The 27,960-nt window shown below is 35.8% G+C and overlaps 1 pseudogene; it reads right to left on the bottom strand.

Annotated features, from left to right (window-relative positions):
* Window positions 1-20: 20 nt before the first annotated feature.
* On the bottom strand, window positions 21-24,241 carry LOC114204602 (golgin subfamily A member 7 pseudogene; annotated as a pseudogene).
* Window positions 24,242-27,960: the final 3,719 nt, after the last annotated feature.

Here is a 27,960-nt window from a genome sequence, read left to right as displayed (position 1 = left end):
GGATGATGCTCTGGAGAGTTGGTAGGGGACACTCTGCGATGGGCCAGTGGATAGATGAGGGTCCCACCTGGAGGTGGGATCTTTAATTCTATGGTTTATCTTCCACTGCTCATGCCTCTGTCTTCATAAATGGTGATTTCTATCTAAACAGTCCTCTCTCAGTGGGATCTGTCAGGAAGAGGCCTTGGGGAGCATATATCTTCTCATTCTGCTCTTGAATGCATTTGGACACTTTCTTCAGAACCTTCTCATAATGAGTTTCCATGTGTAAGAAGATGGCATATGCTGTTAAACAAGCCAAACAGCCTTTGAGATAGGATTGGCCCCCAAGTTTCTCTGCTTCTGCATAAAGGTTATTTAGAGTTCGAACTGTTTCTTCAAACTGCTGCCTATCAATCCGGTTCCCCAGCTCTGCCGAGAACTTGCTCTGGAACTGGCACGATGTGCCACTGCTTTAGTCTTGGCTGAATGAACACCTTCCTGGACACTGGCGCCTGACGCGGCCTCGGGGCGAGAGCAGGCCGGGCACACCACCTCCTCTGCCTTCCAGCTGCAGTTGCTCAGCCTTCCATGAAGACCTTGATACCATAAGCCTATTAGTGATTCTAGAAATCCTCATGTTTTTTTTTTTTAATTCTGTTTAATTTTATTCAAATCAAAAGTATTTGACTATGGAAGTCTTTTAAATCACATTCTGTGATTTATGTCAATATTCTGTGAAAAACATTTTTTGAAATGTTATAGAGTATATAGAGATTATCAATAGTAATGAGCCATGTATGTGAATTTTTTTAATAATTCTTTTAAAGATTTTATTTATTTATTTGACAGAGAGACAGAGTAGAAGCAGGGGGAACGGGAGGCAGAGGGAGAAGCAGGCTTCCTGAAGAGCAGGGAGCCGGATGTTGGGCTCGATCCCAGGACCCTGGGATCATGACAGAAGCCGAAGGCAGTGTCTTAACGGACTGAGCCACTCAGGCGCCCAGAGCCATGCATGTAATTAATAAGCTTTCACTATGTGCCAGGATGATAGGTTGAATACTTTAAATAGATTCTCTTATACAATGAACACAACAGTCCTAGGAAGTAATTTATTGCTATTTCCATTTTCCAGGGGAAAAAACTAAGCCTATGAAAATTCAGATGACAGGCCCAAAGGCACACAGTTGTCAAAGAAAGTAAGCATACATTGTTTCCAAATGCTAAACTTGAAAGAGAAATTTATGTAGATTTCTTTATAATAGCAATATTTTGTTTCACTAATACTTTACATTGATTAGAAATCATTAGGGTCTGCTAAACCTGACACAGTATTCAAAAGCCACCAATAATGAGGTATTCTAGTTTAGTGCTCCTTCTAAAAACAAGAAATATGACTCTAAAAATTGATTTGGAAGTATTACAGCAAACATTGCCAGCTAGAACATACAAGCTCGGAACTTACTACAAATATTTTAAGATGATAAACTCTTTTTTTTTAATCTTTATTTTTTTTAAAGATTTTATTTATTTATTTGAGAGAGAAAGAGAGAATGAGAGAGAAAGCACATGAGATGGGGGGAGGGTCAGAGGGAGAAGCAGACCCCCTGCCGAGCAGGGAGCCCGATGCGGGACTCGATCCAGGGACTCCAGGATCATGACCTGAGTCGAAGGCAGTCGCCCAACCAACTGAGCCACCCAGGCGCCCTTAAGATGATAAACTCTTAAGGGTAGCTTAAATTACTGCAGAAATAAATATGACAAATACCATTTACTCATGCTTAACCTGTATTTTTCTTTTTTTTTTAAAAGATTTTATTTATTTATTAGAGAGCGAGCGAGAGAGAAACAGCATGAGAGGGGAGAAGGTCAGAGGGAGAAGCAGGCTCCCCGCTGAGCCGGGAGCCCGATGTGGGACTCGATCCCAGGACCCCGGGATCATGACCCGAGCCAAAGGCAGTCGCTTAACCAGCTGAGCCACCCAGGCGCCCTTCATGCTTAACCTGTAAATCACATGGGCAAAAGATGACCTGATGTATAACAGTTACTGTTTTAAGTGGTTAAGCAAATATGTTGATACTTCCTTCATGATGTCTATTTTTTTTCTATTTCTTCTTTCCCACCATGTTCCTTGCAATCATCTTAGTTAACAACCTGTGTTTTTTTTTTCTTTTCTTCTTTTTTTTTAAGATTTTGTTTATTTATTTGAGATAGAAGGAGCAAGAGAGAGAGCATGAACAGGGGGCAGAGGGAGAGGGAGAGGGAGAAGTAGACTTCCCGCTGGGCAGGGAGCCCAATGCAGGACTCAATCCCACAACCCTGAGATCATGACCTGAGCCAAAGGCAGAAGCTTAACCAACTGAGCCACCCAGATGCCCCACAACCTGTTTTAAATGACAATTATATATATATATCTCATCTGCTGTCTTTTTTGTCTCCATTTCTCTCCACACTTGTTGCAGATTAAAGTTTTAAAAAGAATTATGTCCTGAGCAGGTACCTTCTGTTGTAGCTATGTTCAAAATGGTCACATTATTTAGACCTATGGAACCCAAGGTTCATGCTAACTGACTCTTCGTGGATGGGAGGTGGGGAGAGGGAAGATGATTTTAACTAATAGTTTATGACACATGGAAACATGAAGGGGGCACCTGGGTGTCACAGTCAGTTAGACTACCGACTCTTGGTTTTGGCTCAGGTGGTGATCTCAGGGTCATGAGATCATAAGCCCACAGTGAGCTCTGGGCTTAGCGTGGAGTTGGCTTAAGTGTCTCTCCTCCCTCTCCCTCTGCCCCTACCCACTCTGCTCTCCCTCTCTCTCTCTCTTTCTCTCAAATAAATAAAACAAATCTTAAAAAAAAAAAAGAAAAGGAAAACATGGAGAATCTAAGAATAGATTCAAGGACACCTCACTCAGCCATGTGATCTTCCTTTTATGCCATATTTATTCTAACTTTAGGATTTAGCTATCCTACCTTGTCATCAATTACATTATAATACTTCTGGAAAAGCAAGGAAAATTGCCATAATAAATATACACAATGCATAAAATAAACAACTATAATGAATACCCATAATTATTAATATTGATATATACAAGTAATTAGTCTGAGTGAAAAAAATCTGTTACATATGAATGTATGATGATGCTACTTTCATTTGGTCACAGAGGAGCATATGTAGTGTCTCAAAAGAGATTTTAAGGAGTCATTTAAAAAAAGTTTTATACTTCATGTGAGGTATGGAGTGCTTTGAAATGGCTTCAAAGTAAATATTGGAATAATGTATATAAGAAATAGAATCATATCTCTAACTTGCCCTTCACTCTCATTCCATTTATAAAGAAAACTTATGTTAATTATGCAGATAAGAGGAGAGGTCCCCAAATAAATCTTTCTGATGTGAAATATTTAACATTTTTTACATGCATCTTTGGAGTTAGTTCTTCATTAAAATAATTTATTTTAGGGCTCCTGGGTGACTCAGTCATTAAGCGTCTGCCTTCGGCTCAGGCCATGATCCCAGGGTCCTGGGATCAAGCCCCGCATTGGGCTCCCTGCTCCGCGGGAAGCCTGCTTCTCCCTCTCCCACTCCCCGTGCTTGTGTTCCTGCTCTCGCTATCTCTCTCTCTGTCAAATAAATACACAAAATCTTCAAAAAATAATAATTTATTTTAATGTATTATATTAAGTATCTTTCTATAATATCACAGTCATCAAAATAATTGTCAATTTGCATTATAATGTTTTGAAAATTTTTTGCATAATAAAATTTATTCCTGGAGAGTATTTGAAGAATTAACTTAAAATAGAAAGATTTGTATGTTTTCATGCAGGAAAATGGTAACTAAAGATGCTCTGGGCATCTTAATATAAAAAGAAAAGGTAAAGGTTTTCTTATACCTTCATGGGAGTATTCTGCAACTTGTACCGAAAATTACATATAATGCAATTTAAATTATTAATAAGTTGATATATTAACATAATGTTATATTAAAGTGACTTGTAGATGGAAATGAAAACTATAATTCAAACTGTGATATTTATTTCAATCAGCATCTAACTAATAAAAATGTACGTAATGGGATAATAAGAAATGTCTGTTATTAATTAATATAATTATTTATATATCCTGTATGGATATCTAAATATGGATTAAAAATGACAACTTTCTTTCTTATGAAAATATGATCACAAAGCATAATGGAGATCGCTCCTTTCCCCTTTAAGCCTCAGTTAAATTACAAAATACGAACAAACAAAGCAAATCATTACCACCACTACCACAACAACAGAAAACAAACTTAAAGCAAGGCATGAATCTACAAAGACAACACAAAAGAAGAAAGAGACAAGTATGGAGAGAGAACAACATAATTATATAGATTAAAGAAAAAGTGAATTCATTTTCTTATCTCATGGAAAAGGCTGAAATTCATTGCTGCAAGAAGAAAACAAACAAACAAAATAAAAAAAACCCAAACCCCCACATTTACCTCTGAAACTCCGGAAGGTTTACAAAATTAGAACAATCAGGAACATTAAAAGTTGGAATGGAATGGTGGAGGTTGAAATTATAATTACTTGTTGAAAGTCCTGTGTAGGTAGCCTTTAGAAACCCAGATCTTTTTCCTTCAAATACAAATTGCTATTAGAACACTTGTCCCCCATAAGAGAAGAATAGCGATTTATTTTTTTGAAGTTATTGCAGTAGAGGGACTCTGCCTTTGGAGACACAAAGCACATAGGGAAGTAGGAATGCTTTCCTGAGACCAATAAATGAAAGAAGCTCTATTATAATAAACTGTATGATTTCCACATGCTATCCTATTCTTAGTTCAGAACACAAGGTTAACGCTTAGCCCAACTTCTATTTACATCATAGGCTTGTACCTTATGGAGTTTACAGTGTGGTTGTAAGCCAAGTTAGAATTAACAAGTTTTGGCAAGGATATGGACCAAAAATGACTCTCATACATTAATGATCGAGTCTAAATTGTTGAAACTACTTTGAATAACTGGCGGTATGTATATCACATGACCCAGCAAAACTAGTCCTAGTATACCAACAAAAACATGTGCATCTGTGCACAAAAAGGCATTTACAAGAATATTTAGATAACAGCACTGTTTGTATTAGCCCCTAAATGGAATCTACCTATACTCCAGTCATTGACTAAACAGATAAAATAATGATAGTATATTTATACATTACTATAGCAAGGAGAAGAAGCATACTAGAATTATATGCATGAGTACGAATGGAACTAATAAAGTGTTCAACAAAAGAAGCCAAACACAGAAAATGTAAATATTGTATGATCCTATTTATATAAAGATGAGGAGGATTTCAAGGGTCCTGGTAAAGTTCTATTTCTCAATCTGAGTATTGGCTACATTAAATTTGCTCTGTCTGTGAAAATATTGTGAACTGTACCATTTGATTTGCATATTTGCCTATTTTTTGTTATTCTTCAGTACACTTTTGCTCTTTCTCTGTATATACATATATACACACATATGTACACATATATGATATTTATACACTCAATACTCATATATGTATGTATATATAAATATGCAGATTATCAGATATTTGAAGGTAGATCCTTAAATGAAATGGATGGAGAAAACAATACATCAAAACTAAGAATGAAAAGAAAACACAGAGGAAAAAGAACTAATAAAGGAGTCGAAGAATTTTCTTTGCCTAGAAATATAATTAATAACCTGTGAGAGAGGGACATCTGGGCAGCTCAGTTGGTTAAGAGTCTGCTTTTGGCTCAGGTCATGATCCCAGTGTCCTGGGATCCAGTCCTGCATCAGGCTCCTTGCTCAGCGGGAAGCCTGCTTCTCCCTCTGCCTGCCTTTCTCCCTGCTTGTGCTCTCTCTCTCTCTCTCTGAAAAATAAAATCTCAAAAAAATATATCCTGTGAGAGATGATAACATAAACTGAACAAAATCAATACAAGCACTGGAAGATAAAGTTAAGGAAATTCTCCAGAAAACAAAAAAAAAAAAAATCAAAAGATAAAGAGATGGAACATAGCAAAGGAATGTGTGTGTGTATATTCATATATATTTTAGTAAGTGATTAGACTAAGAAGCTCAACATTCAAATAATACAAGTCCCAGCCAAAAAGACAATAAACATTGAGAGAAAAAAAAGATAAAATTACTAATATTAGAAATTTCCCAGGGGCGCCTGGGTGGCTCAGTCAGTTAAGCGGCTGCCTTCGGCTCAGGTCATGTCCCAGGATCCTGGGATCGAGCCCCACGTTGGGCTCCCTGCTCAGTGGAGTGTCTGCTTCTCCCTCTCCCTCTGCCTGCCTCTCTGCCTACTTGTACTCTCTCTCTATCTCTCTGTCAAATAAATAAATAAAATCCTAAAAAAAAAAAAAAAGAATTTTCCCAGAACTGAATGACAAAATATTTAAGTCTTTAATGCCTGGTAGAACAAACAGGAGTAAGCCCCAGGGCACTGGTTTACAGACCTAAAAGCTTCCAGAGAGTATCAAACAAATGGATAATAGCAAATGAGTAAAATACAGTTGAAGGGTAGAATAAAGTCCTTTTCAGATATGCAAGGTCTCTGGTAGCTGGAGATTTATGTACTCCTCAAAAATGACAAGTATATAATAAAAGAGGAACAAGAGAGATTGGGATCAAGCCATAAAAAAAGACATGAAGGTAATTCAGAAGATAATGACAGAGGAAAAGAGGAAAATAGCTGGAAGCTGGAATCTTCAAATAGATTGAAGGAGGAAGACTTGGGTTCTAATCTTACAGCTGCAAGGAAATGAATTCGGCCAGCACCCGTGGGAAGCTAAGAAGCGGACCCTTCCCTGGTCAAGCTTCAGAGGAGAACCCAGAACTGGTCAGTTCCTTCACTGTCACTGTGTGATACTCTAATCAGAGAACCCAGCTAAGCCATATCCAGATTCCTAATAGAACCTATGAGATAATAAATGTGTTTGATTTTAAGCTGCCAAGGCTGTGGTAATTTGTTATGCAATGTAGAAACTAGTATAATAAATATTTCATAGTACTTATTTCCAGGTAGAAAGTTGTTGGCCTGTTTCAATTTGCTCTTTATTTCTTCTCACAATATAATTCTCCTTCTTCTCCAGATTTAACCACACACTTGCAAGTCCTCCCCAAGCTCAATTCACATGAAGCATGTTGTCATACTTTGCCCCAAGGTGGGAGAAAGGACTACCATTACTACTGCAATAGGCTTTCTTATAATATGCATAATCATATCAAATTGAACAATTTTATGATTTTTTTAACTTCAGGACATTTTATTTTATTTTATTTTTAAGATTTTATTTATTTGACACAGAGGGAAAGGGAACACAAGCAGGGGGAGTGGGAGAGGGAGAAGCAGGCTTCCCGCTGAGCAGGGACCCTGATGTGGGGCTCGATCCCAGGACCCTAGGATCATGACATGAGCCGAAGGCAAATGCTTAACTACTGAGCCACCCAGGTGCCCCACTTCAGGACATTTTAAAGCCTATGATACACTAATATGTGTAGGGCTGTCTAAAACGGAGGTATATAGTATTCAGTATTTTGTGAAATTATCTGATCAAGTAAGCCCCTCACCAAAAAAAAAAAAAAAAAAAAACCAATCAGTAAATAATAAAAAAAGTAAGTCCCTCAAAACACCTGTGAACAGCTTTTGGGAAATTGTGCTGCTTAGAATAGTTTAGGAAATATGGGCCCAGGCTTTATGTTGGTCATTATATTAAAGCAAGTGATGAATGATGTGAAATATGAAATGATATTTATTTTTCTCCCATAGAGATATTATAAGTCATCCATGAATGAGAAAAATCAGACTTTTACTGAAATTTAACTATGAACCAGGCACTATGCTAGGCTAATAATGCATTCATTAGATCATTTCTTTTCCTCAATACAATATTGTAAGGAGATATTCACACTTTACCAGCTTTAGATATTGAGGATCAATGGGAATGAGAAGCTTGCACAAGGTCCACATCTACCAAGTTCAAGGCTTGGACTCAAACCCAACTGGTCTTGGATCCTAAATTTTTATCTTCTCACCACATAATTCCATTTCTAAGGACATGTACAAGTGCATGTCATTTTGTTTGTAAATCAGAGCTGTTAATCAAGAAATTATATATTGAGTGCTTAGTCCCATTTGACAAATGAATATTGTTTCATTTATATAATTAAATGATTGTTAGAAATTTACTAAAATCCATCACATATTTCCAGTTAATGATCAGTATCCCTTGATGCCTTCTGAGAAACAAGATCTCCCCTATTGAAAATCAATTATTTTTTTTTTGCCTTTTGCATTGCTTCACTAGGTCTTTATATGTCTATATATTAAAGTGTGATTCTGTATTTAAAAACTGACAAGTAAATATTAAGAGAACATTTTTTAAAAGCCAACCTGCCCTTCCTCAAACATAAACAGGTAGATAGAACAGACCCTCAAATGCTTGCTGGGTAATATCCTTATCAGCAGAGAAAATTCACCTTTCTCCTAGGGTAAATTTAGGAACTTTGCCTAAAGATACCCATCCCAAACTCAAAGATTTGGCAAAATCTGGGGTACAAGCTTTAAACTTCATATGAATTTTGAATTTTTATCCATGATAGTTTCAATGCAAAATGATTAAAACTATTGCAAAAACAAAACCCTGTTGCAATTAGTCTGTTGATTTTGAAAATTAGGATGACTTGAACAGATCTGAAAACATATCTCAACGTAAAGATCCCCTTAATCTCTCTTCTCTGTCTTTGGATTACCATATATGAGACATGAGACTCCCACAATTATATGGAAACAAAAAGCTAACATTTCCTCCCACCGCTCTATGAGTCAAGATGAAGCTGTTTTAATCTTACTACCATTAAAAAAATTCAGGATACTGTAAATAAAATGTTTGAAAAACAAACGCGTTGTCTTTGGGAAAGATAGCTAACTAATTTCCTACCATGGAGTAAAAGAGCCTCTGATTGATTGATTAGTCTCTTTTCTTATCCCAGAAGAAAATGAGTACAAGGACTTTTTTTTTTCAGTGAGGGTGGATGAGTAATTATCTTTATTTTAGCACTACTTTTCATTCCATGGAAACGAATTAAGAGCTTTGGATGACTCATAGATCTCATGATAAACCCTCAGCCAACTATCAAACTTAATTTCAATTGCAAAGATCTATTAATGACTATTCATTTTATTCAAAGCTGTCTTATATTTGATGATTTGTGTTGCACTCTTGAAGAAATATCTTGTAAAGAAGATGAATTTGTAATTTATTCTTAATAAATAAACAATAATTTATATACCATATCTGAATTTTAAGCATTATGTCTTAAAATCTTTTACTCTTCCTAAAAAAATTGAAGAACCTTTGGTCAAGACAGTATATTCATCCATGAATCTCCTTCAAATCCATATGAAACTAGAAAAATATGAAAAAGATAAAAAAAACTTATCTGGTTTCAAAAATAAAATCAAACATCCTTAGACCTTGTTCAAAGTAAAAATTTCAATGGACAAAGTTAAACAGGCATTGAAGACTATTTAAGGCAACAGGGAAGAGAAATCAGAATGTAGTCTGACCTCAATTCGAATGAAACAAAGGCCTGGGGAGTTTCTAAAAGCTGACTGGATTGTGGGGTGGGTGCATTCTGAGCCATGTGTATTTCCTAATTGGCCTTACAAAAAGAGAAAGTAAACTCTTCTTTCTCTGGGATCGAGGTAATTTTACAATTTAGAGCTAGGAGTTCATGGATGTAAACTCCTACCTTCCATTAGAGACTGGGAGATAAGGGACACTATCTTCCTAGATGATTACATTTCAAAGGGCTGGCTTGGCACTCCTTAGAAAGCAAGCTTGGCTAGAGGCTTTTAAAAAATACTTACATTTCGGGGTACCTGGGTGGCTCAGTCATTAAGCGTCTGCTTTTGGCTCAGGTCATGATCTTAGGGTCCTGGGATCCAGCCCTGCGACGGGCTCCCTGCTCAGCGGGAAGCCTGCTCTCCCTCTCCCACTCCCCCTGCTTGTGTTCCCTCTCTCGCTGTCTCTCTCTCTCTGTCTCAAATAAATAAATAAAATCTTCAAAAAAATTTACATTTCAAAGGGGCAAATAAAGAATTTACAATGACATGATTTCTAAAGTAAATGCCATAAGAAAAGGACTGAGTGGCCTCTATAGTTAGCTCATCTGGATTCTGTAAGAGCCTGGGTAAGAGGGAGATCAGGGACCTAGAGGCAGGAAGAAACCTGGTTTACTCTGAGAGAATCATTAAGACCTACTTGGTTAGTCTATAAAGGGAAAGTGATTGTTCTCAAATCCATGGGCCAAATGGGCCTAGAGTACAGTGACTATCATGTTTGGTTCCTGAAGGGAATGGAGCTACAAGTGATCTATGAATGGTATGAGTCTGAGCCAGTGTCACTGCTTTGTACCAGGGCTGTATGTAGTTCATCTCCCCTTCATATGATCTGAAAAAAAACTAAAGTGTAGTCAGTCTTTGGTTATCACTATTTATGGGTCTAGGAAGGACTAAAGACACAGGGGTAGAATTAAAACCAGGAAATAAAGAGAGACATTTGCAGTTCTCCAACTAGATCTGCAATCTTTCCAAGACCACCTTTGGGTAGGAATCTTGATTGACCACTATAAAAACATACTTGGAATAGTGGGTAATGGACTAGTAAGATACAATAGCAACAAACCAAAAAACAAATAAAAAGTCCGCTGGACATTAGAGGAAAATGACAAGAAAAAAGAAATCCAATTCATAGTGTATTAGATAATATAATAAGAGTAATAAAAGACCAATGAAGTTAAACAGAGCTCCCAAAACACACCTGCAAATAAACCAGGGAATTGGGAATGAAGTTTTTCTAAAGGCGGGGCGCCTGGGTGGGGTGGCTCAGTTGGATGAGCAACTGACTCTTGGTTTTAGCTCAGGTCTTGATCTCATGGGTCACGGGATCAAGTCCCACCTCAGGCTCCACACTCAGTGGGGAGACTGCTTGGGGATTCTCTCCCTCTACCCCTCCCCCCACTTGTGCTCACACTCTCTCCCTCTCAAATAAATAAATATTTTAAAAAAATTAAAAGAAAAAAAAGAAGTTGCTTTAGAGGAATCTCAGTTTAGAAATTTAAATAAGGTAGTTGAGGGACCTCCGAGAGAACGTAACATTTGAGCGAGGATATGAAGAAGGTTGAGAAGCCAGTCTTACAGGTATCTGGGAGTGGGGTGGGGAGAAGCAAGAAGCCGAAGAAATAATGAGTTCAAGGACTGAAGGAACCACAAGGAGGCCATTGTGGAGATTATAAAACGATGAGATCAGGGAAGTAATAAGAGACCAGTTTGTAAAGGGCTTGTGAGGATTTTGACATATGAAAAGTTTTGAACAGAGGAGTTTTATGATCTGACTTAAACATTTTAAAGGGGTCATTCTGTCTGCTATATTTAGACTACATGGAAGGCAAGCAAGTACAAGATGGGATTGGGGTGGAAGATCAACTTCATTAATTCAGGTGAACAGTGATAGTGACTTGAACCAAAGTATTGCTTGTAATGTGTGACAATGGTTTCATATAATATAAAGGAATGAATAACTATAATATTTCATTAATTGTTATATGTTTTCAAATTCCACTATAGGAACCAAACTGAATCAGCATCCCCACTATTTTCTATAATGAAGAGAAGTAAATCTCTTGGAGATGTAGATATTTTATTATTAAAGTATACAATAATTCCTTTTCATTGTATAACTAAATTTTCTTCTTCATTTGTTAAAAGATTTTTTAAAGATGAATGGTGACTTATAGAAAGGTAAAATGAACATGTTTTAAAAGATAGTAAATCTTTATTAATGAGGAAACAAGATGTTTCAACAAGCTCAAAGGAGAAGAAACAAAAACTAATATGTAGTAAAGAAATGCTGAAATAATTCATTTTTTCCCTTTTCTAAACTTTTTATTTAAATTCTACTTAGTTAACATATAGTGTAATATTGTCTTACATTAGAATTTAGTGATTCCTCACTTACATATAACACCCAGTACTCATCATAACAAGTGCCCTCCTTAACCCACTTTTCCGTAGAAGACATCCAGATGGCTAACAGACACATGAAAAGATGCTTAACATCACTCATCATCAGGGAAATGCAAATGAAATAATTTATACAATGAACACCAAACTGACTTCTTTTTACAGAGGCTGGAGTCTATTAGAATTTCACCAAACCAGTTTTATTTGCACATCTACAGAAAATAGTTATGCAGTTATTATTTACAATTTAGAGAATTATAAATTAGTAGATTAGCTTAAAGGCAATGAAAGGTTGGTGTCAGACAACCTGGAACTGGAATGCTCTAAAAATTGCGTATACAGTTTTTCACTGAAGACATCTAGTAATTTTCTTTCATTCTAAATCTCATTACAATTCTAGAAAATGATACTATATTATAAAATTTAAAATATAATTTAAAATTATATTTAAGAAATTAAAAAAATTAAAGCAATTCATAAAATCATGATTAGATATAGTAATTCATAGAACCAGGTTTAAGATAAAAAATATAACACCCGAACAATCAAATACTGGATCAGTAATAGAAGGACACATCTCTACAAACGATACCTTTCCCAACTATGCTAATACTCTGTTCATCCCCTGTAAATAATCAGAACTCTTTACGGAGATTTATAGGTGTGGTAAAAAGGAGTCACCTTTGACTTCAGATTATGATACTGTTTTTATTGGCTTCAAAGAATTATTCTTGGCTTTCTTTGCCAAATACGTGTTTAATATGTCAGAAGGCAGTAAGATGGATTTTGCAGAATAAACACACTAAGTGGAAGTCAAGGTATTCTTTTAATGTATGCATCAGTAGTTAAAGTCTTACACTGTGGTTCTCTGCTATTTGAATTATTTCTTAATTATATCTTCAGTGGTTTTGTAAAAAGAAAATTACTCCCTCTGTCCCTTAAAAAATACCTTTCTTTTTCTTTAAGTATGATTATGTTTTTTTTTCTGGTTTCCTGCAAAATAAAGGTAAAACTTATTCTCAATCTATGAGGGCTCTTTATTATAAAATCCTAGATTATCTACTCTCATTTCCTACTTCCAAGAGGAAGTTCTATATCACTTCTATTCACTTCTATATCACCCAAATATCTTCTTTCCTTATGTTTTCCTCCCAAACTATGGTACTTTTATGTGATAGACAATTTTTATGACCTATCAAAAAATATTAACTTAAATGGCTTCTGAAAAAATTTTTCTTTGGAGAATGTACCACCTTTTTTTCTATTTTGACTTTTCTTTTGAAGACAAAGTCTTTATCTTTTTCAAAGTAGTGGTAAAGATATTCAGGCATCGGATAAGGGTTTCAACAGAAGTTAAGAAATAAAACTTAAAGGTTTAGTACAGTCACTGACATTATGTGATTCCTGAATCGGGGGTGTGGGGAAATATGTAGCAACAAAATAAAACTTGGATTTATAGAATCACAAAGCAATGTGAGTTCAGACTACTTACCAGTCAAGTGATCTCTCTGTCTACCTGGATTTAGTAATCATCATTCATAAAATGATATAACTGGACATTGTGTGAACAGTAAAGAGTCATAATTGCTAATTGCTTTAATTCATACTGCTTGGATAATTCTGGTCAAGAGACTCTTGCTGCCAACAAAATATCCTGGACCATCATTGTTTAGTTTTAGATATTTTAAAGTTTTCTTTATAAAGGGTCAAGGATTATTTGTTTATGACTTCCACTCATTGGATGATATTTCTGTGGCATCATACAAAATGAGTCTCTTACCTTGGTGAAATGTATCCCTTTAAGGAGAAAGGAGGGGGTGGAATCGGAGGGGGAGACAAATCGGGAGAGAGTATGGACTCTGAGAAACAAACTGAGGGTTCTGGGGGGGGTGAGGGGATGGGTGAGCCTGGTGATGGGTATTAAAGAGGGCACGTTCTGCATGGAGCACTGGGTGTTATACGCAAACAATGAATCATGGAACACTACATCAAAAACTAAAGATGTAATGTATGGTGATTAACATAACATAATAATAAAAAAAAAATGGAGAACTAAACTAAAATCCAGAGGAATTATGAGCAGCTCCAAAAACCTAGGATAGATGGTGATGATATGAAATGGAGTGTACAATAAATGTACCCAGCTGCACATAGGTTATCTGAATAGTCTCTATATTACAAATATGTGTGTGTGTGTGTGTGTGTGTGTGTGTATAGATGTATTACATGGGTGATGTTAAATGTCAGATTCTCTGTTTATAGTGCATATAATAAATCTGAAGTTACCTACAAGTAGTACGAAACCCAACTAGCTGAATAATCCAAATAGTTATTTCAGTTTTTCCTTTCAATTCTGTTTGATTATAAAATCATATTTTTTCATAAACTTCTAATCTAAATCTAAATTCCTCAAATCTGTTTATTTTTTACAAACAAGTAATATCTTACTTATTGGAAATAAAGATAATTCACTGGAAAAAAATCAAATATATCTTGTACCTTGTACATTCATAATATAAACATGAAAATTCCCTTGCTTTCTATGATTTGAAATATTTCACAATGCCATGAATAACTATTTGTAAGTAACTGTTCCCCCAAAACACAACAACAACAAAATTGTACTCACATTCATATAATTTATACTTGGGAGAATTTCATCTCAAGTCATAAGATTTTATGGTCCAAATAAATAATGAAGGATATGAAGATGAATGTTAAGGAAATCAATGATTTTTATGTGAGGAAATTAAACTCAGAAGTTTGGTGTCTTGAGGAAAGGTGGGAAGAAAGTCACATATTAATTACAGTGGAAGGCACCTGGAAAATGCTTCTTTTCTGAAACATGTGCCAGTGCAATATTCAAAGATGAGGCTCTGTTCACTGCTGTGTGCTGGGCAGCCTGCACATGGCTCTGTTAGCACCTGGGAACTGAAGGGACCATTGAGATGGATGAGGAGAGAATCCAGTGGTTGAATACAAATGGCTCATGTGCTGGAAGCAAAAATCACAATCTAAGCTGCTGAAAGGAAATGAAGTAATTCATTTTTAAAATCCTCATTACATTTGCTTATTTCTCAAATTCTCTGACTTTGTTAAACAGGTGTATAAAATGTGGACATAAAGGAGGAGAAAACAGAAAGATTCCATACTCAAAGCTCTGTTATAAACAGAAATGAATGAAATGATGTGTGTGTGTGTTTCAGTATTTAATATGTCCTCCTAAAGAATTCAAACTGCCCTACCCATTCATACTAAACACATATTTGAGGGAAGAAGATGCTTCCTTCTAATTGTTTTGAGAGCACTGGGGGACTCTAATCTTTACTGTCCTGCATACACATTTATACATTTTAGAACGCTAAGAGTTTCTAAGAGTAGCTTTACCAAGTAAAAATTAAAGTAGGAGATAGTAACTAAACGAATGCTCAATCTACCTTGATATTCCACATTTTAATTGTACAAGATTTGGATGAAAGAACAAAATAGCAATAGTTGGAGGCTGTTTTGTGTCTGCACTTAGTTCCAAATTTTATGTAAACATGCTTTTAGAAGTACCTCGCAAGTATCTCCATCCCCCTCAATGTGCATACACAGAAACATTGCTGCATTGCAGCTAGAGTATGGTATTCTATATTCTGGGTAGTAGGTATGAAATGATTTGTAGAGGGAGGATAGCTCTAGGTTTTTATTTGTTGCATCTGTTACATTATTTTTGTCATAATGCATTTTCCCCCACAATTCTTCTTAATAATAGCAAGTTCATATATTTAGGGGGAGAGAGAACTACTTTCCAATTATATTACTCACTCATTGTTCATTCATTAGCTAGCATTATCCTGTGAAGAAAATTGTTCTTTCAAGAATTGGAGACAAAAGTTCATCCTTTTCACATGTATCATATGACCTCACTGATATGAGGAATTCTTAATCTCAGGAACAAACTGAGGGTTGCTGGAGTGGTGGGGGGTGGGAGGGATGGGGTGGCTGGGTGATAGACATTGGGGAGGGTATGTGCTATGGTGAGCGCTGTGAATTGTGCAAGACTGTTGAATCACAGATCTGTACTTCTGAAAAAAATAACGCAACATATTTTAAGAAAAAAGAAAAAGAAGAAGATAGCAGGAGAGGAAGAATGAAGGGGAGTAAGTCAGAGGGGGAGACGAACCATGAGAGATGATGGACTCTGAAAAACAAACTGAGGTTTCTAGAGGGGAGGAGGGTAGGGGGATGGGTTAGCCTGGTGATGGGTATTAAAGAGGGCACATTCTGCATGGAGCACTGGGTGTTATGAACAAACAATGAATCATGGAACACTACACCAAAACAAATGATGTAATATATGGTGATTAACATAACAATAAAAAATTTTAAAAAAGTTCATCCTTTTCAAATGTAAATATTAAATTCCTTCCTTTTATTTATTTATTTTTAAAATTTTATTTATTTGACAGAGAGAGAGACAGCGAGAGAGGGAACACAAGCAGGGGAGTGGGAGAGGGAGAAGCAGGCTTCCCATGGAGCAGGGAGCCCGATGCAGGGCTCATGCAGGGCTCGATCCCAAATGACCTGAGTTGAAGGCAGACGCTTAATGCTTGAGCCACCCAGCACCCCAAATTCCTTCCTTTTAATTATCCTTTTTTTTCAGGGTAAAGGGTTGGCATAGCAATCAATGCAAATAGTGGCAGATGAGCTTGCTTCCTCTTTCTTCCCTCCTCCCTCCCTCTAATTTTTCCTTCCTTCTCCCTCCCTTTCTTTTTTCTTTCATTGTTTCTTTCCCTCTCACTTTCTATTTGTGTATTACTATGCACTCATGGATTTTTTAAATTCAGTATTTTACATTAAATGTATGTCATTTCTCTTTTTGTTAGTCATATTGTCATAAAGAACTTTTAGAACTCAACAACAAAAATAGAAGAAATCCAATCAAATCATGGACAAAGGGCTTGAGTAAATAATTTCCCCAAATAATATATGCAAATGACCAAAAAGCATGTGAAGACATATTAACAGCATTAGTAATTAAGGAAATAAAAACAAACAAAAAACTCAATGAAGTACCATATCCCACCAACTAGGATGGCTATAATAAAAATTATATTTATTAAAAAAAGTGTTAGTAAAAAAAAATGGAGAAATCTAAACCCACACACATTGCTTGTGAGAATGTAAAATGGTTCAGATGTGGAAAATAGTATGGCAGTTTTTCAAAAAGTTAAATATGAAATCATATTACCCTGCAGTTACCTTCCTAGCTCTATACCCAGAAGAAATGACAGATATTTAAACAAGTACTTGCACTTACATGTTCATAGCAGCACTATTCACATTAGCCAATAAGTGGAAAAAACCCAAATGTATATCATCAGATAAATGAATAAACACATTTTGGATATATTTGGGAAAAATTCCACATGCAATGCAATATTATTAAAACACAAAAGGATGAAGTCCTGACGTATACTATAACATAGATGAATCTCCAAACATACTGAGGGAAAGACGCCAGCCACTATTTTTCCCTTTAGTTCTCTCAATTTTTGCTGCATATATTCGGAAGCTCTACAGTTAGGGGCCATATCCATTTACGACTGTGAGGCTTTCTAGATGAACTGATTATTTTGTTAATATGTAAGTTTTTATATCTGGCAATTTTCTTTGCTCCTACATCTACTTTGTCTAATTTATAACCACTGTAGCTTTCTTTGATTAGTGCTGGAATTTTGTTTTTCATTTTTTCAATTAAACCTATTTATGTAATTCCATTTGAAGTGAATTGCTAGGAGACAAAATTGTAAGGCAGTGTTTTGTTTTTGTTTTGTTTGCTTGTTTTCATATATGTGACAATCCTTGTCTTTTAATTAATGTTTATGCCTATACATTTATTTATTTACATGTTTGGATTTAGATCTACAATTTTATTATTTGTCTTTTGTTTTTTTCCTCTTTGTGTGTGTGTGTGTGTGTGTGTGTGTGTGTTTCTATATTTACTCTTTCCTGCTTCCTTTTGGGCTATTGGCCATCTTTTAGTATTCCATTTTAATTTTTCCATTTTATTACATCATTTTTTTTAAGATTTTACTTATTTATTTGACAGAGAGAGACACAGCGAGAGAGGGAACACAAGCAGGGGGAGTGGGAGGGGGAGAAGCGTGCTTCCCACGAAGCAGGGAGCCCGATACGGGGCTCAATCCCAAGACCCTGGGATCACGACCTGAGCCGAAGGCAGACGCTCAACGACTGAGTCACCTAGGCGCCCTTTATTACATGTTTTTATGTATTTTTTATTCCACTTAAAGTGGAATTTAGAAACCTTACTACTATATAGATCCTTTTAATCTCTCTTTTTTATATTGTAGTTGCCTTATACATTATAGCTACCTACATTAAAAACCACATCAGTTATCAAATTTGACTGGAGCAAACAAATACAATTTTAAGAAGTCTAGAATAGAATATCTCTCATATATACCCATCTGGATAGTTACCATTTCTGTTGATCTTCCTTTAGTCTCATGTTTCATGACGCTTCCTTCTGGTATCATTTAACTACTTTCTTTCTTTCTTTCTTTCTCTTTCTTTCTTTCTTTCTTTCTTTCTTTCTTTCTTTCTTTCTTTCTCTTTCTTTCTTTCTTTCTTTCTTTCTTTCTTTCTTTCTTTCTTTCTTTCTTTCTTTCTTTCTTTCTTTCTTTCTTTCCTTTTTTCTTTTTTTTAGATTTTTATTTATTTATTTGACAGAGAGCGAGAGAGAGAACACAAGGAGGGGTAGTGGGAGAGAGAGAAGCAGGCTTCCCGGGAGCAGGGAGCCCGATGTGAAACTGGATCCCAGGACTAAGGGATCATGACCTGAGCCGAAGGCAGATGCTTAACTGACTGAGCCACCCAGGTGCCCTAACCACTTTCTGAACAACTTCCTGTAGCGATTCTTTCAGACCTCTTCAGAGGTACAAATTATTTTAGTTTACTTTTATCTGAAAATGTCTTTATTTCATCTTCTTTTCCAAATTTTGTTTCCACTGGATATATAATTCTGCATAAATGATTTTTTCTGTACATTAACGATTATTCTTTCTTTATTATTTTTAAGATTTTATTTATTTATTTGACAGAGAGAGAGACAGCGAGAGCAGGAACACAAGCAGGGGGAGTGGGAGAGGGAGAGGCAGGCTTCCCGTGGAGCAGGGAGCCTGATGTGGGACTCCATCCCAGGACCCTGGGATCATGACCTGATCCGAAGGCAGATGCTTAACAACTGAGCCACCCAGGCGCCCCATTAACGATTTTTCTACCTTCTTGTGACCTGCATGAATTCTGATGAAATATCTAGTCGTTTTGATTATTATTCTCCTATAAATAATGCTTTGATTTCCTCTATTTAATTTTTAAAGTTTATTTATTTATTTGAGAGAGAGAGCGAGCGAGTGTGCGCACACTAGGTGGGGCCAGGAGAAGGGGCAGAAGGAGAGGGAGAAGCAGACTCCCCACTGAGCAAGAAACCAGAGGCAGGGCTTGATCCCAGGACCCCAGGATTACGCCCTGAGTCAAAGGCAGCCACTTAACTGACTGAGCCACCCAGGCACCCTTCCTTTGTTTGTTTCAAGGTTATTTTTCTTCTATTCAAACTGTTTGACTGTAATGTGACTGGACATTTTTGTTCTTGTGGTTGTTTTTAGTTTATCTTGTTTCAATTTTTTTTGTGTTCCTTGAATCTGTTGTATGTTTTCCCAAAACTTAGGAAAATTTCAGGCATTATTTCTTTAAATATTATTAGAGGCTTTCTCCTCTCCTTGGAATATACTGACATGCATATTAATTATTTTGTTATATTTCCAGAGATCCCTGGAAATATAACATATAGCATAATTTATCTGCTTATTTTTTTTCTAATCTTTTTAAAAACTTCTTTTGCCCAGATTAGATCATTTCTATTGTTCTATCTTCATGTTCTTTTCTTTTTCATCTCCAGAGGACTATTGAACCTGTCCTTTGCAATTTTTTGTTGTGGTGGTGGTTGTTATTGTATTTCTTTATTTCTGTATATATTATTTTTCCTGGCTAAGTCTTTAAGTTTGTTTCAAGAGTGTTCACAATGGCTTATTGGAACATTCCTTTAAGAGCAGCTTTAAAATCTTCACCAGTTAATTCCAACAGTTTTTTTATTTTGGCACTTTTCTCTCTTGATGTCTTGTTCCATGCCAGTTGAAAGTTTCCTAGGTTTTATATGCTAAATAATTTTGGATAGTGTACTGTACATTTTGGATATTGTTCTATGAAATCTTTGATCCTGTTTAAATCATATGGAGAATGATAATACTTTTTCTTTAATCATGCAATTGACCTGATTAGCTTCAGGCTGCAAATTTCAACCTGACTACTATAAACCATAGGTCCAACGTTAGTTTAGTTTTGAAAGACTTTGCAATGCCATTTAGATCTGTCCCTGGCATGTAGTTCCCAATGACTCTGAGACCTGAGCAGTAGCCTCTTTCAGTTTAGTTCTCAAAATCCTTAGCTTGCTAGTTAGTGTCAGATTTGTGCATACATATATCCCCTTTGTTTCTGCAGATAGCCAGAAAGCTGAAGCTTTAATAATCCCACTCTGTCACACACTTCTACAGCATCCCCTGCATTAAAGATCACACCAGGATACAGAGAGGGGGAAAAAAAATCAAGGGATTTGCCCCAAACTCATGGAATCAGAGCACCATTTATTAGAATTTCTCTTCTTCAGTGTTTTTGGCTCCTGTAGATTTTCATTACATTGACATTTCTGGCAACATTGCCAAGAGATTTTTTTGGTGGTTGGGGCATGAGAATGAGAGAGAAGGGGGAAAAAAAAGGGTGGAAATAGTTCTGACTGTCTCTACTATTTAGCCAGAACTAGTAGGGTTCTCCTGGATTATTCTCTATCCACACTCATGCTCCCTTTGGGATTGTTTTTGCATTCTAGCTAGAGATTTTTTTTTTTTTCCCAGTAGGGGAAAAATGGTAAAGTTACTGCTGGTTCTGTGGCATTTAGAATTCTGGTCTTTTCTCCAAAATGCCTGCTATTTTTTTTCAAAGTCCTCAAACTGATGATCCATGCATTTTGTCCAGATTTTATAGTCTCCTTTAGTAGGAAAGACAAAGTAGAGTGTGCTTGTTTTATCTTACCCTGGCCAAGAGCAAATAATTTAGATCTTTATTCTTTTTTCTATTAATAGTGACTGTGATATTCTGATTCATGATAGTGAAAGTTTTTTTATATATGCATTTTACTGACCATATTATTCATCTAATTAGTAACCAGTACACACAAATATTTTACATTATTCTTAGCTATTTCATGGCTATCTGAATAAACTGTTAGATTACTTCTGATGTGTTTTCCTTGTTTTTTATTGAATTTTGGATATATAGATGTCCATTTCTTTCTCTTTAAGTCACTTGGTGAGTCATAAAGCATGTCATTTTCCTGTTATTTCTATCATTCAGTTTTTGTGAATTTCCTAATTAATAATTGATTATCACAATATCAAGATAAAGAGTATCTTACTGGAATTTTTTTTTTAGTAAAACTGTTCATGTTTTTTGTTCTTTCTCAAAGAAGTTTTGGTAATTCCTTTTTTATTTCTTAGGAAATAGTTTCATGTAAGTTTTCAAGTTTAATGATATACATTCATAATAATATCTCATTAGCTTTTAAATCTGGGTTAATAATTAGAAGAGTCACTTACGATTCCATTACACAAATGCAGTGTCCAGTTCTGTTCTACATATTTCACAAATAATAGCACAGTAATTTTCATGATTAAAGAGTAGATAAAGGGGCGCCTGGGTGACTCATTCATTAAGTGTCTGCCTTTGGCGCAGGTCATGATCCCAGGGTCCTGGGATCCAGTCCTGCATCGGGCTCCCTTCTCAGCAGGAAGCCCACTTCTCCCTCTCCCACTCCCCCTGCTTGTGTTCCCTCTCTCCTTGTGTCTCTCTGTCAAATAAATAAATAAAATCTTTAAAAAAAATAAAGAGTAGATAAAAATTATTGTGGGTTTTGTAACAAAAAAAGAGTAATACCCCATAAAATAATACTATTGATATGATTCTCCCAATTTTAGAGTGGAAGTAACTGAGGTATAAACCCAAGTCACACGGCTGATAAATAATATAGCCAGGTAATGTGGATCCCCAGTCTTTGGCTTTGATATCTTTAATTTACCACCTTTTTATTACTGGATTATGTGCTTAATTTCTTCACTTTGTCTGAGATTATTGTTTTTGTCTTAGTTTTGTTCATGTGACTTGTCTCATGATTATTCCTCTTTGCATCCCTGTTCTGTTTTGTGAAATATTCAACTTGACCTTACTTCTCAGTATTAGGAACCTATTAAACATCGTGAATTGTTATTTTTTTAATTTAGAAATCAAGCCTTAATTCTAGAAAAATTTTTTTCTTCAGCAACTCCTTGAGGATTGTCATTATTTTAAATAAATGTTCTCATCTCTATATTTGGTAGTCTTTCAATGTTGTTCATCATCATAGTCTTGTTTTTTCACATTACTAATTTGTTTTGAGGAAGTTATAACTTATTTATTTAGTTGTTTATTTTCCATAGCTCCAGATCAGTCTATTAAATAAGAAAACAGGGGGAGGAATAAGTTTGGTGAGTGCAGCATTACAAGGGCTAGGAAATGGGTCACCTCTGAGCTGAGAGGCCCAGGAAAAGTCCCTTGTTAACAGCCTTTTCTGGATGTAAGAGGCTATCTGCTTCTTTTATTGTAGATGGAATAACTCAGTCTCAGCACCCAAGTACCTTTGAATACTACTCACAGCAGGATTGATGATTGCTTGCACAGCTCATTCATGTGTATAGTACAGATGGATCTCCTTAATTTGTCATGAAATATACAGATCTTCATGGTTTAGAAGAGAGGCAAACCTTTGTTGATGTCCCTCCAGTTCTCTTATTGTACAGTAGAAAATGAGGGCCATCCTCTGGAATTTACCAGAATAAAAGAGCCTTAGGCATATTACCGAAGTGACACAAGCAGGCTTATATGTTTTGCTGTGTTATTTCAAAGGAGGTGACACCATGGGAAGGAACTGAGGATGTGTGTTCAGGCCACACCTTCCCAGAATCCACTTTATTAACATTGCTTTTGGAAAGGTACTTTTCTGACCATTTTACTGCACACTTAATATAATAAAATGTTAAAAGTGGAGCACCTGGGTGGCTCAGTCAGTTGAGTGTTTTGGGTCAGGTCATCATCTCTGGGTTATGAGATGCAGCTCCGAGTCAGGCTCTGTGCTCAGCAGGGAGTCTGCTTAAGAGATTCTTTCTCTCCCTCTCCATCTGCCCCTCCCCCAGCTCATGCTCTTTCTCTCTCTCAAGTAAATAAATAAATACAATCTTAAAATGTTAATAGTAACATCTTAGGCTTTCCACTACACATTTTACATTTTGAAATGCAAAGTCCATTGCATTTTATTTATTTTTTATTTCATTGCATTTTATTTTTTAAAAAAATGTTTATACTGGGAAGAATTCACCCACTGACTAATAAACTATTCATTAGTTGGCTCTTCAGCATAAGATGCAAAGCTAAGTAAAACATTTCAAAGGAAAATTATATTTCAGGACATTATGTGGTAAATTTAAATGTTGCTGAATGAGAATAACAGCAATTAATATTCAAGATAATGAGTCTGCCATGCAGGATTCAATCATAAAAATAGAAACACTAAAAATGATAAAGAGTATGGAATTCATACAAAAGATTTAAATTTAAACAATTGTTAAGTACTGGTTACAGTTTATATGCACCTCTTGCTTCGCTTCTGGTGCTGGGCCTGAAGAACGGGGCAGTCTGTCAGGAAGGACTGATAGATATGAAGTGGAGGAGAGTCAGGGCAGACTGGAGCCCATGAAGACCAGCTGGAATCTGCACTGGTTCATCAGCCTCCGCTTTGATGAGGAAGGTGACATGCAAAAGAAACTAGTGCCCAGGAGTTGGAGAGAATGAGGAAGATCTGGCGGGAACTGAAGAAGCCGTGGGCCTGGCAGCTGTCCCAGGTGGATGAGGTGAGCCCGCAAATCGGCTACAATACATGTGCATTACCACAGCGCCTAGTTCTGCACTGCCCTTCTGAGCTGAGAAAGAACTTGGCTGCTGGCTCACTTTCATCTTCCAAAGCCAACACAAAATGTCTCTTGTGGCCCATGATGATCTAGAAATACAGAATTGGAAAACAATACCAGCATAACTCAGTTGACCCAGTACAAATCTACAACAATGACTAAGAGAATATACATTGGTCTATGGAATTTTTAGAAAGTTATTGTAAAATCCTATATTTTCCCTGAAAAGAATAATGAAACATACTATCCTGAGGAATAACTATATTTTGTACTAATTTGAGGAATTATATTTTTTAAAAAAATATATTATTACATCAATAAACTATATTTCAGGAAATAAAAATGCTAGTGAATAAATTTCTGAACAATATTAGGATTTGAGCACTCTGTTGTCACTTTGATTTTTCTAAATGTCTGGGGGTTTTGCTTTTTGTTTGTTTTTTTCCTCATAATTTCTTCATGTCCATATATGGAAATTTCAGAACAGCCATATATAAAACATAATGTTGTTAATGTATTGTTAGTGGAACTAATGAACAGTCTGGAGGGGGTCAAAAATGCATATCTGTCCAAAGAAAACTGGCTTTGTTCTATAGCAGACAACAATGATTCCAAGTTTAAGAAATTGATATATCTAATGTGGTGTGACAATATTTTGTGAAACCCAAGTGCAAGAAACAGAATCCTAAGCTTATCTTACATTTTTTCATGCCAATTTAATGTCCATTAAGGATTATGAAAGATAAAGTTAAATTGATTCAGCACTAAAATTCTATGATACTTTTCAAATTAATGTAATGATAATGTAATTTTCAGATTTTGGGTTTCATTAACACTGAAACAAAGTGAGTGGAAGTTATATATTTTCTTCCTTGAAATATTAAAGTGCTAGAAAATTCCATGAAACACTATAATCTTTTTTTTAAAGATTTTTTATTTATTTATTTGAGAGAGAGAGAGAGAGAATGAGAGATAGAGAGCACAAGAGGGAAGAGGGTCAGAGGGAGAAGCAGACTCCCCACTGAGCGGGGAGCCCGACGCGGGACTCGATCCCGGGACTCCAGGATCATGACCTGAGCCGAAGGCAGTCGCCCAACCAACTGAGCCACCCAGGCGCCCAAAACACTATAATCTTTGAATAATAAAGAAATCAAGCCAAACTAGAATATTATTATATTAATGATATAAAGCTTTGACCTACATAATGAACTATTTTAAAAAAGTTATCAGTTACCAAGGAACAGGTCTACGATTCAACAGTCCCACACAATTCACAACGCTCACCATAGCATATACCCTTCCCAATGTCTATCACCCAGCCACCCCATCCCTCCCACCCCCCCACCACTCCAGCAACCCTCAGTTTGTTTCCTGAGATTAAGAATCCCTCATATCAGTGAGGGATATGATACATGTCTTTCTCTGATTGACTTATTTTGCTCAGCATAATACCCTCCAGTTCCTTCCACATCATTGCAAATGGCAAGACCTCATTTCTTTTGATGGCTGCATAATATTCCATTGTATATATATACCACATCTTCTTTATCCATTCATCTGTCAATAGACATCTTGGCTCTTTCCACAGTTTGGCTATTGTGGACATTGCTGCTATAGACATCGGGGTGTTAAAGAAATGAAAGAAGACAGCAGGAAGGGAAGAATGAAGGGGGGGAAATCGGAGGGGAGGACAAACCAGGAGAGACTATGGACTCTGAGAAACAAACTGAGGGTTCTAGAGGGGAGGGGATGGGGAGATGGGTTAGCCTGGTGATGGGTATTAAAAGAGGGCACGTTCTGCATGGAGCACTGGGTGTTATATGCAAACAATGAATCATGGAACACTACATCAAAAACTAATGATGTAATATATGGTGATTAACATAACATAATAATAAAAAATTTTTGAAAAAGTTATCAGTTACCAAATATAAACAAAAAGTTTGTCTGCTTGTTCTTAAGCAGTGAGGAGCATTTAGTCAATCATTGTCTCCAAATTTCTGTGTATGTTGTCCAGTCTTTCCTTTTTCTGACTATGTAAACTAGACCAGGAGTCAGCAAACTAGAAAACCAGAGGCAAATCCTCCTCACGCATTTTTTGGTAAGCACCTCAAGCTGTTTTGTTTAGAAAACAAGTGGTGATATCTTTATGTTAAGGAAGTTGAATCACTTAACCCCCAAGTCATCATTGGTCTAAACATGTACAGGTGATTCTATTCCATTGGGCGATGTGATGTAAGATTTCTTCTGGTAGCTTCTAGGAAGATTTTCATACCTATTAAAAAAGAGTGGCCGGAAGAAGGCTTTGCTTTTGTGATACCACTTACTGATTGGATACTGGTGTGGGTCCTGATGCTGCAACGAGTACTCTGTAGATGTGAAATAGAATGGGGAATAGCACCTCAGTTCTTAATGAAATTTATGAGCTACTGAATGGAATTTTGGATAGTCTATTTTAGAAATTTAGTTGAGAAAAATATAACTACCCTTAAGATTTAAAATATGGTCAGGATTTTTAGATGAAAGCCTTTCTAATTCCTGTCTTCAGGGCATAATCGTGTTGACGGAAAGCACATAATAAAGATAAATATGAAAATCAACTCTTATTTTACTGCCTTGAGAACTTTCCCAAGTGGTTTAAATATATCAGTTCATTTAATCTTCAAAACAACATTCTGAGATAGACATTAATACATTGGCCAGAAAAGGGAGGGGCAGGGATAGAGAAGAAATTGCTATACAAAGATACGTAATTTGACAGAGATAATATATGTAGGTAATAATTGAAACAGCATTTAAATCCAGCCAGTTGGCTTAGGAATCTGGGATTTCACCACTAAATTAAATGATTTCTTTAGGAAAAAAACAACAAAAACAAAAATAAGAACAAAAACCTCCATTAAAAACAATACTTCCTCCTAACTTTTTATTCTAATAAAACCCAACAAATTTACTATGGACACTATGGAGAAATTACAATGTCTAATTTTTAATGACTCTATACTACTTAATAATCTATCACTGAAATTTAAATGTCCCTCAATATTTCATAAAACCCTATATATTTTTTTCTTGTCAGATGCCAATATACTTCACTAAATTTATTTATTTATTTCTCTCAGCCAAAAAAGGCAGTAAGAAGAAAACTATGATGGAGTAAGTGAAAAGTTTGGAATAGATTATGGAGAGTCTTCTCAATTTTTCATAAATAATTAAATATAAGTTTTATGAAAAGAGCTGTCTAATTGCATAACTAAAATTTTAACTTTCCTTTAAGGAAAAGCTGAGATATATGTGATATATATCTACATTCTTGGTGCACTGAGTTTTTATATTTCACTCACTGGAGAGGGAAGTAAAAGGAATGCCTATATGGCAGAAATTATATTTGGTCATTATCTATGTTTCTGTTTCTTTCTACTATTGTAAATATTTAATAGTGCTAGAAAAATGTACAAAATAATATTGATTCCATTAACGTAGTCACCTATATTTACATGAGGTGATAAGATACGAATGTGATAGGATTCCATCTGGTACATTATTTTCCTAAGAAACAAGTAGAATAAGATTATTTGAAACTGAAGTCCAAATTATTTATTTCATTAAATATTTTCATAACCAGGTACTCTCTATGACCCTTGCTGTGATCTGATACTCCAGGCTTTCATCCCATTGCCTGGTGACTCAGTCTGCCCTCCAGGTACACTGTAAATGGAATTATATGCTTCACTTTGATATTTCAAATTTGCTGCTGAATCTTTTCTATAAAATTAACCTACTTTTTATGCTCACCAAACTC

Source organism: Eumetopias jubatus, unplaced genomic scaffold (genome assembly GCF_037043125.1).
Source record: "Eumetopias jubatus isolate StellerSeaLion01/CBP00866 unplaced genomic scaffold, mEumJub1_p1.0 scaffold_6, whole genome shotgun sequence".
Classification (NCBI taxonomy): domain Eukaryota; kingdom Metazoa; phylum Chordata; class Mammalia; order Carnivora; family Otariidae; genus Eumetopias; species Eumetopias jubatus.
The sequence above is the reverse complement of the archived record's forward strand: the minus strand, read 5'-3'. Positions and strand labels throughout refer to the sequence as shown.